Source organism: Quercus lobata, chromosome 4, assembly GCF_001633185.2.
Source record: "Quercus lobata isolate SW786 chromosome 4, ValleyOak3.0 Primary Assembly, whole genome shotgun sequence".
Taxonomy (NCBI): domain Eukaryota; kingdom Viridiplantae; phylum Streptophyta; class Magnoliopsida; order Fagales; family Fagaceae; genus Quercus; species Quercus lobata.
The window spans coordinates 19,706,514-19,715,707 of record NC_044907.1 but is presented as its reverse complement, the minus strand read 5'-3'; the positions used below and the strand labels follow the sequence as shown (position 1 = coordinate 19,715,707).

Genomic DNA, 9,194 nt, shown 5'->3' with positions numbered 1-9,194 from the left:
TTAAAATTATTATAAAAATCCCATTAACTAGTGCATTTAATGAATTTTTTAATAATCAATTTTAGGAAAATGTTAATACCATTTTTATAGAAAATATAAAAAAACTATCAAAAGAATCAATTATTTTTTTCTTTCCCATAAAAAGTTTCTAAAATATTTTCTAAATCAAATAGTTCATTAACAATACCTTAAAAATACCGTTAGTAAGACTCATTATAGTAATATAAACGAACGTAAGTTGTAAGTCTTGACTTAAAATTGTTGCCCAAATCAATAACTATAATGGACTTATAGACCAAAGTTAGTGCTCCATAATATTTACCAATTTTTTCCAAAACCTCCACTACCAAATTCCCCCATCTGAGCCCAGGCTTCAATTATTCTAACCTTGAAAGTTGATTTTTTTGATAATAATACTAATATTTTCCAATTTTCCAGAACCTCCACTACTAGATTCCCCCATCTGAGCGCTTCAATTATTCTAACGTTGAAAGTTGACACACTACAGTACTTTCAAATTACTGCGTTAGTCCCATCAAAAAAAAAAAAAAAATTTACTGCGTTAGCAATTGACGTTGCCGCATACGTTATTAGTTGACGTATACCCAGTGTGTTTGGTATATTTCATGCCTAAATTATTTTTACGCTTACAACTTTTTGGTCCTAGTAAACCAATCCTCAGCATCGTAAGATTGTTTCATTCCAGCTACATGTAGGGCCATTAAGGGTCTTACGTTCAATATATAATGGGAAAACGTTTAATGGTAATGACTAAACACTAAACAGGGAAAAAAAGAGAAGACCACCAAGACCTGGACCATGTTAATGTTGTTCCCAAGTCTTTAAACACGGAAAACTTCAACCATTTCTGATTCAATTAGACTGGACTTTTTAAGAATAATTAGTGATAAACTAAATGTACATTAGAACCCGAATATTTTCAAGCCTAAGTATTTGACCAAAGGGGGACAAGGTGCCCTTGATTTTAGTCTCAATCAAGGATATGATTAGGCTAGAATCAATCTCTAGAACCATGATCTAAAATCTGCTATTTCCAAGAGAATGGTGGTTGTGCCGTGTCAGGATCTCCATAGAACCCAGTTAGGTCCCACAAAATGACTTTTGTGTTAACCAAAATTGTGGCATCAATGTGAACGTTAGCAACTCTTGAATTTTACCCCCAGACAATTCTGGCAATTTTGGAGTGGGTCCGAACATCACATTGAACTGATTTTCTCCTTTCTCTTGCTATAAATTTGCTTTCTGAAGTGCTAAATAGCCATATTAGCCCTCTTCCTCTCTGGACAACACACTGATGTACCGTTTCAACACATAGCCAATTACCAACATTTTAGCTAAACAAAGTTCCTTGAACCATATTCCATGGGACTTTCACCACCCTCATCTTTTTACATGCATGCTTTTATTCTTCTTTGGTGCTTTTGCCTGTTTCTCACCTCTGTAACTAGCGGGAATAATGTGACAGACCAATTGGCATTGCTTGAGTTCAAAGCCAAGATAACTCATGACCCTTTTGGGATTATGAGCTCTTGGAATGATAGCATTCACTTTTGTCAATGGCAAGGGGTAACGTGTGGTCGCCGACATCAAAGAGTCACCGTACTGAACCTGCAATCACAAAAACTGGTAGGCCCTATATCACCATTTGTTGGAAATTTAAGTTTTCTGAGGAATCTAACCCTTCAAAATAATAATTTTCATAGCGAAATCCCTCCAGAAATTGGCTGTTTGCGAAAACTGCAAGTCTTGCGATTGGACAACAACACTATCAGTGGCATAATTCATAGCAATTTATCTAGTTGCACCAACCTCATTGAGTTTAATGTTGGTTTTAACTATTTGGTAGGTGAAATACCTGCAAAGTTTGCTACCTTGTCTAAGCTCCAAATATTTGCTATTCCCAAGAATAATCTTACAGGAAGTATTCCACTCTCTTTTGGAAACCTATCATTTCTGAAAGGGTTTTCTGCAACTTATAATCACTTGGGTGGGATTATCCCTCATTCTTTTGGCCAATTAACCAAACTTACACTTTTTGCTGTAGGCTCAAATAGGTTGTTTGGTACAATTCCTCCCTCAATCTACAATCTCTCTTCATTAACACAGTTTGATATAGGAGACAACCAAATCCAAGGACGTCTTCCATCAAACATAGGCATCACTCTACCAAAAATCGAATTTTTTTCCATTAGCCGAAACCAATTTACAGGATTTATCCCTGTTTCCATATCCAATGCCTCAAATCTAAATACAATTTATTTGGGTATAAATCAACTAACCGGAAAAGTTCCTTCTTTGGAGAAGCTATATAAAATGAGGCGTTTTCTCATTACCCTCAATTTTCTTGGAAATGAGGAAGCAAATGACTTGAGCTTTCTCTGTTCCTTGACAAATGCAACCAATCTATGAAAGTCGGCTATAAATGGCAACAATTTCGGGGGCAAGTTTCCTGAATGCATTAGCAACTTCTCAACTGATATTACTGATTTATACCTAGATAATAACCAAATATTTGGATACATTCCTGCTGGGATAGGAAATTTGATCAATTTGGAGAGACTCGAAATGTGGAACAATAAATTATCTGGCAATATCCCTTTTGAAATTGGAAAGCCTCATAAGCTACAATTTTTGGATTTATCTCAAAACAATTTCTCTGGGAACATTCCATCCTCCCTTGGAAATTTCACAAATTTGATAGAATTATATTTACAAGAGAATAATCTTCAGGGAAATATTCCTTCAAGTCTTGGTCAATGTCAAAATCTGATTTATTTGTTTCTAGATCATAACATTCTCAGTGGTTCCATATCTCCACAAGTCATTGGTCTCTCATTCTCACCAATTAGTTTAGACATTTCTGCCAACCAATTTACCGGTACTCTTCCAATGGAAGTAGGAAATTTCAAAAATCTAGGATATTTGGATATTTCTGAAAACATGTTGTCCGGTAAAATTCCGATGAGTCTTGGAAGCTGTGTAAAGCTAGAATTTCTAGCCATGAGAAGAAACTTCTTCCAAGGGACCATCCCTTCATCTTTTGAATCGTTAAGAGGTCTTAAACAACTTGATCTTTCCAGCAATAATTTTTCAGGTGAGATTCCGAAATTCTTGGAGCTTTTTGACTTGCAATTACTAAATCTATCTAACAACCATTTTGAGGGTGAGGTACCAACAAAGGGAATTTTCAAGAATACAAGTGCAACTTCACTTAATGGAAATGGTGAACTCTGCGGCGGCATACCTAAGTTTCAGCTTCCTAAGTGCAAATACAACAAATCAAAAAAGAAGAAGTTGACTCTTATTGTGAAATTAATAATCTCTATACTTTCTGGGCTTTTTGGAGTAACTTTGATTCTATCTCTTCTACTTCTTTGCTCTTTAAGAAAAAAAAGGAAGAAAAATACCTCAATTGATTCAATAAATTTCCTTTTGAATGTATCTTACCAAAGTCTCCTAAATGCTACCAATGGATTCTCTTCTGCTAATTTAATTGGTAAGGGTAGCTTTGGGTCCGTGTATAAAGGAATTCTTGATCAAGGTAGACATATGGTTGCTGTTAAGGTGCTTAACCTCTCACATCGAGGAGCTTCCAAAAGTTTCATGGCCGAGTGTGAGGCTCTAAGAAACATCAGACATCGAAATCTTGTAAAGGTACTCATAGCATGTTCAAGTATTGACTATCAAGGTCATGATTTTAAAGCTTTGGTATATGAGTTCTTGAGAAACGGCAATCTAGATGAGTGGTTGCATCCAACTCCAAGAACAAATGAGGCTACTGAGGAGCCAAGGAAGTTAAGTATTCTTCAAAGATTGAATATCGCCATTGATGTTGCTAGTGCATTGGATTATCTTCATCATCATTGTGAAACACCAATTGTTCATTGTGACCTCAAGCCCAGTAATGTTCTTCTCGATGATGACCTGATTGGACATGTAAGCGACTTCGGCTTAGCAAGATTCCTTCAAGATGTTTCCCAAGATTGTTCTGCTAATCAATCAAGCTCCATTGGAGTTAGAGGAACAATTGGTTATACTCCTCCAGGTAAATATATTTTACATTTCTTAAATTTAATTTTCTTTCTTTTTCGCATCATTTCTTACTATAAATTCAAGCATGAAATGATAGATTCAATATGGATGTACTGTATCTAGAGATAAAATTAGGGCCAACGAAATACAATTTGATGCCTAAGGCAATAATTTTAAGTGAGATTTTTTGAATAGTTAAATATCGATCAAATAATATCTATTTAACTTTTTTTCTTTTTTAGATCAAAGTTTTTGCTTTTTTGAGATGCAAATTACTAATTCAGCTACGTCTCTTGTACAACTAATATTAATTAATTAACTTAATCAACACTCTCATATAAATTTTATTTTTGCAAAACTGTTAAGGGTTTCAATTTAATTGGATTTCTATTACCTATATTTTAGCGGCCTTCTTGGAGGTGTGAGAAAAAAAAATACAAAACCCACCTTTTTCCTTTTTTTTAAAATAATCTTTTGGAGCTTTGTTTTTTTTTTTGATGTGGTCCTTGGGACTCTTTTATGAAATTTTATGCATACAGAACCTTAGGCCTAGGCTTAAAGCTAACCCTAGATAAAATGTGTCATAACAAATTTTCACTTCTCTTTATTTTTTTTTCTTATTACTTGCCATTGAAAATAAACCTTTATTACTTGTGAGATTTTTTTTTTTCTTTCCCTTCTTTTTTTAGTACAAATATTTGCCTATCTTACAACATATGTTACATGCAATTGCAGAGTATGGTATGGGAAATGAAGTATCACTATATGGTGACACCTATAGTTACGGCATACTATTGTTAGAGATGTTCATAGGAAAGAGACCTACTGATAGCATTTTTCAAGATAATTCAAACCTTCATGACTTTGTCAAAGCAGCTTTGTCAGAACGAAAAATTCACATTATAGATCCTAATTTTCTTTGGGAAAGGTAAGAGGAAGAGATGAGGAGGATAAACAACACTCAAAATGAGGATCAAAATGGAAGTTCCAAAATTCAAGAATGCTTGATTTTGATACTTGGAATTGGAGTTGCTTGTTCCACAGAATTTCCAAGAGAAAGGATGAACATCAGTACTGTTGTAGTTGAGCTTCATAAAATTCGAGAAAGCATTCTTAAAACTAGTATACAAAGACAAGGAGTTCGCGCTACAGGTAAATTTTGTTTTTTCATTGATATATATATATATATATATATATAGAATTTGGTAATGTATCCACCCACACCACTTGATCTAACTAACTTAATAAAGCCATTCCAAATGTTTAAGGGAATCATATAGCAATTAGAAAGCCACTGTCCATCTTGCAAAACTAAAAAGATTGGAGCCACTTGAAATTTTATTAGTTCATTCTACTATACATAGGATTGGGAATGAATCCTCTTCTTCTCTTTTGTGAGTGTGTGTGAGAGAGATATTTTGGGTGATTTCCATTATTAAAGAGACATCACAAGAAATTGGCTTACGTCCCCTATTAATCTAGACAGAGATCCCTATAAAAGACATAAGCTTAAATTATCGGCACATGCATGTACTAAATTGTTGTGATAGACAAGTAAATGCTACAAATTTTAACTAATTAATTTATTGGAGAAATCTTTCTCGTTTAAAATTCCAAATTAGTATGTAATCTCTCATATATATATATATATACATACATATATATATATATATATATATATGTATCACAACAATTTAGTACATGCATGTGCCGATATATATATGATATTTTAAAATAAACATAATTAGATGCATATAACATTCTTAACTAAGTCTAAAAAAACTTTCTCAAATAAACATATAGTTTATGGGGTAAAGTGTGCATTCACATAGTTTAAGGAGGTAAATGTTTATTCTCATAGTTTAGAGGTGTAAGTGTAAAAGGAGATATAATTTAGTGGGTAAAGTGTAATTTCTCCAAAATGTCTTGCAAGGATGTTACTCGGTAAGAGTATGCAAATAGTTAATTCTTGATTGATTCATTAAATTAATTTTTGTTATTGTGATGCAATAAATTTATTTCACATTTACATTTTTCGATTAAAGATATCAAAAAAAAAAATTTAAAAACCATGGTAAAAAAAATTTCATTGAAATTTACATTTGAACTAATATTCAGTTTTTGTAAGAAAATCTAGATTGTATTTGTATATAGAACTATATATTTTAGTATTAGGTATTTATTACCACCGCGTACCCTTGGTGCGGTGGTCATTCCACAAGTATAAATGCTTGTGAGGTGTGAAGGGGCAAGGGCCGAGGTTCAAGTCTTTAGAAGGGAGCTTCACACACATACATATATACATAGATTAGGCTAGAGTAGAAATTCTATCTTGTGTAAAAAAAAATAAAAGTATTAGGTATTTATTATGATAGATATGTATGATCTCTTCTAAGTAAATGGATTGCTAATTCAATAAATATTAAAGGGTAAATTACACTACCATCCATTGACGTTTATCGTAACAACACTCCTCACTTAAGATTTATATAAATGCAAAAACTAAGTCCATGCCTCCCAAACTATGATTTCACTAATAGAATATTTCATTTTAAAAATATATTCTTATTCAAACTTGGAAAAAATGACACTCCCCTCCCTTGAGATATGTATTAGCTATTACATTTATATAAACCTCAAGGAATGAGTGTCATACTGTCATTTCATAAAACTTAAGAAGGGGAGTGTCATTTCATAAAATTTAAGGAAGGTGGCTGTAATTTAGTAAATATTAAATGAGTTTGGATTTCATAATTCTACAAATTAAATTTCTTGCATTTTAAATTTTCTTAAAGGTGTAAAACAAAAACAAAAAAACAAAAATTTGATACTTAATTTACCAATTAAATTGTAGCCTTGTTGGTAATAGCTTAATGAATATCTTTTAAATTGTAGGGGAACAGCTCAGTCACAAGTCACTACAACGTCATTTTTAGAAATTCAAAGCTTTTTATTATTCTTGTTCATTGAAATTATCTTCCTTTACCACAGGTGCACAAGGTTGATGACTTATTATGAAGGTAGACAGCATAGTTCGTCAAGTTTATGATATATTATATTGGAGCAAATAATTTGTGTAATTCAGCAATCATGTCTTTTAATGTACTATTTTGGTTAATTCAGCAATCATATTTCTGGCTTGGCTCAAAGATATGATGTATTTTCTCTCTGTGGTTTCAATAAAAATGCTTAGTCTTTAGACGCCTAAGAAATTTAGATCTGCCTCTATTTGAAGATTTTCATTTTATGAATTAATTGGATTTATTAAAAATATGTTCCACCACAATTTGTTTCTATACTTCAAACCGATTTAATCGGTTTTTCTTAATCTATTGGTCTATGTTTTCCCCCTCAAAAAAAAAAAAAATTATATATATATATATATCACTGTTATTTGTCAATAATTATAAATAAAAATTTAATTAAAAATAATCAATTAAAGATCTTTGTCGCAAAAAACTCTACAAAGTAAGCGTGTGTGTGTTTAATTTATTTTATTTGAATATAGTCTGGGCTTGAGAAATTGGTTTTCCTTTTTAATTATTTCACTTTGTCCATCTAGCAAGGTCCATTCTTTCCTTGTGAAGGATTGTGAATTAGTGTGAAGTGTGAACCCATTTCGTCCTAAGCCATTTATCAGCCCAAATGGACTTCGTATCTTCCGTATAGGGCTTGTGGTTTTAAGCCCATTTGCAGTTGCACCACCCCCCCCCCCCCCCAAAAAAAAAAAGACTCTTTTAATAATAATTAATACCAGTAAAATTTTCTAAGGCATTCATATATTTTGAAAAGATTTTGGTATTTTTATATAACCAAAATAATTGTTATAATAACCACTTTCCCTTTCCCTTATGTGTGTGTTTGTTTCTCAAAAAAAAAAAAAAAAAAAAAAAAAAAAAAAAGAAAAGAGAATTGTCATAATAAGTATTTCAACTTTATTATGATTATTTTTATTATTATCATTTTTGGTGTATTATGTGATTATTTTTATCTACTTTTATTAATCCCTTGTTCATTTGTGAGATTTTCATTTGAATGTGTTATTATAATTTGATTGAGGGTGCGGAAAAGGATAATTTCTATTTGCTAGTTGAGTGATTGAAAGGATAAAATAAGAGAAAAGTGTTTTTGGCTAGTTAAGTGAATAAAAATTTATTAAGAGATCTTATTTGAGATCCAATTCATCATCTCTCTTTCATAATATGATAAGATTAAAATAAATTTAAAGTTCTAGAGATATAGAATTTAATTTACCAAACGCACTAACGCAACTTCAATCATCAATAGAATTATCCAATAACCTCAACTAGTCCACTCTTTGAATCATTTGCTCACTGATGGTTGAATGCAAGAGTCCTCATCTATGTATTGTGATTAATGATTTTTTTTCAGGGATTCTCATGTTTAATGTTTCATGTGGGTTTCCGCCAATAGCTTTTGGTGTTTTGACATGGTTTGGTAAAAGGCATCTAACTTGCACATAACCAATTACAGTTGGGTTCCAATTAGCTCAGTTACTAAAAAAATTTGTTCTCGAATAAGATATCTAGGGTTCAATTCTCGTTTACACTAAAAACTAATTAGTGTCTAAGTTTAATGATAATGAGCGCTTATTAGAAGTGGACGACATAGGTTGAAACTATGGATGAAGTTGGATATGGACTTCGAGGGCAATGGCCCCTCCCCCAAATATTTTTTTATAAAAATGTTAGTATATTAATAGGTACTAATTTTAGCAATTTTGTTCAATAAAATTACACTTTGCTCCTCTTAAAGTGTCATTTATTCTTTTAAGAGTAATGTTATAGCCATAAACTTTTATATAATATTTTTACAAACTATTAAGGTAGCAAATTCTTATTAGTTCACTCACTTAAATCAATTTTTATTTACCAATAATCACTCACTACATTACTAATTTGTAAAAATTTTGTAGCTTTAGCATTTTCCACCTTTTAAAGGCCATAAAAAATTAATAGATTAAATTTAAAATAAAATATGTAAGTCCAAAAAAATTAGCTCAACAACAAAAATTACCAATAGTAAAGTTTTTTTTTTTTTTTTTTGATGGGAATATAGTAAAGTTTTTTAATATAAAATAAAATAAAAACTTTTAAGCCCAATCAACCAATTTTACCCAA

The 9,194-nt window shown here is 31.6% G+C and overlaps 1 pseudogene; it reads left to right on the top strand.

The window, feature by feature from the left end:
- The first annotated feature begins 1,304 nt into the window (after positions 1 to 1,304).
- On the top strand, positions 1,305 to 7,077 carry LOC115983245 (annotated as a pseudogene).
- The last annotated feature ends 2,117 nt before the right edge of the window (positions 7,078 to 9,194 follow it).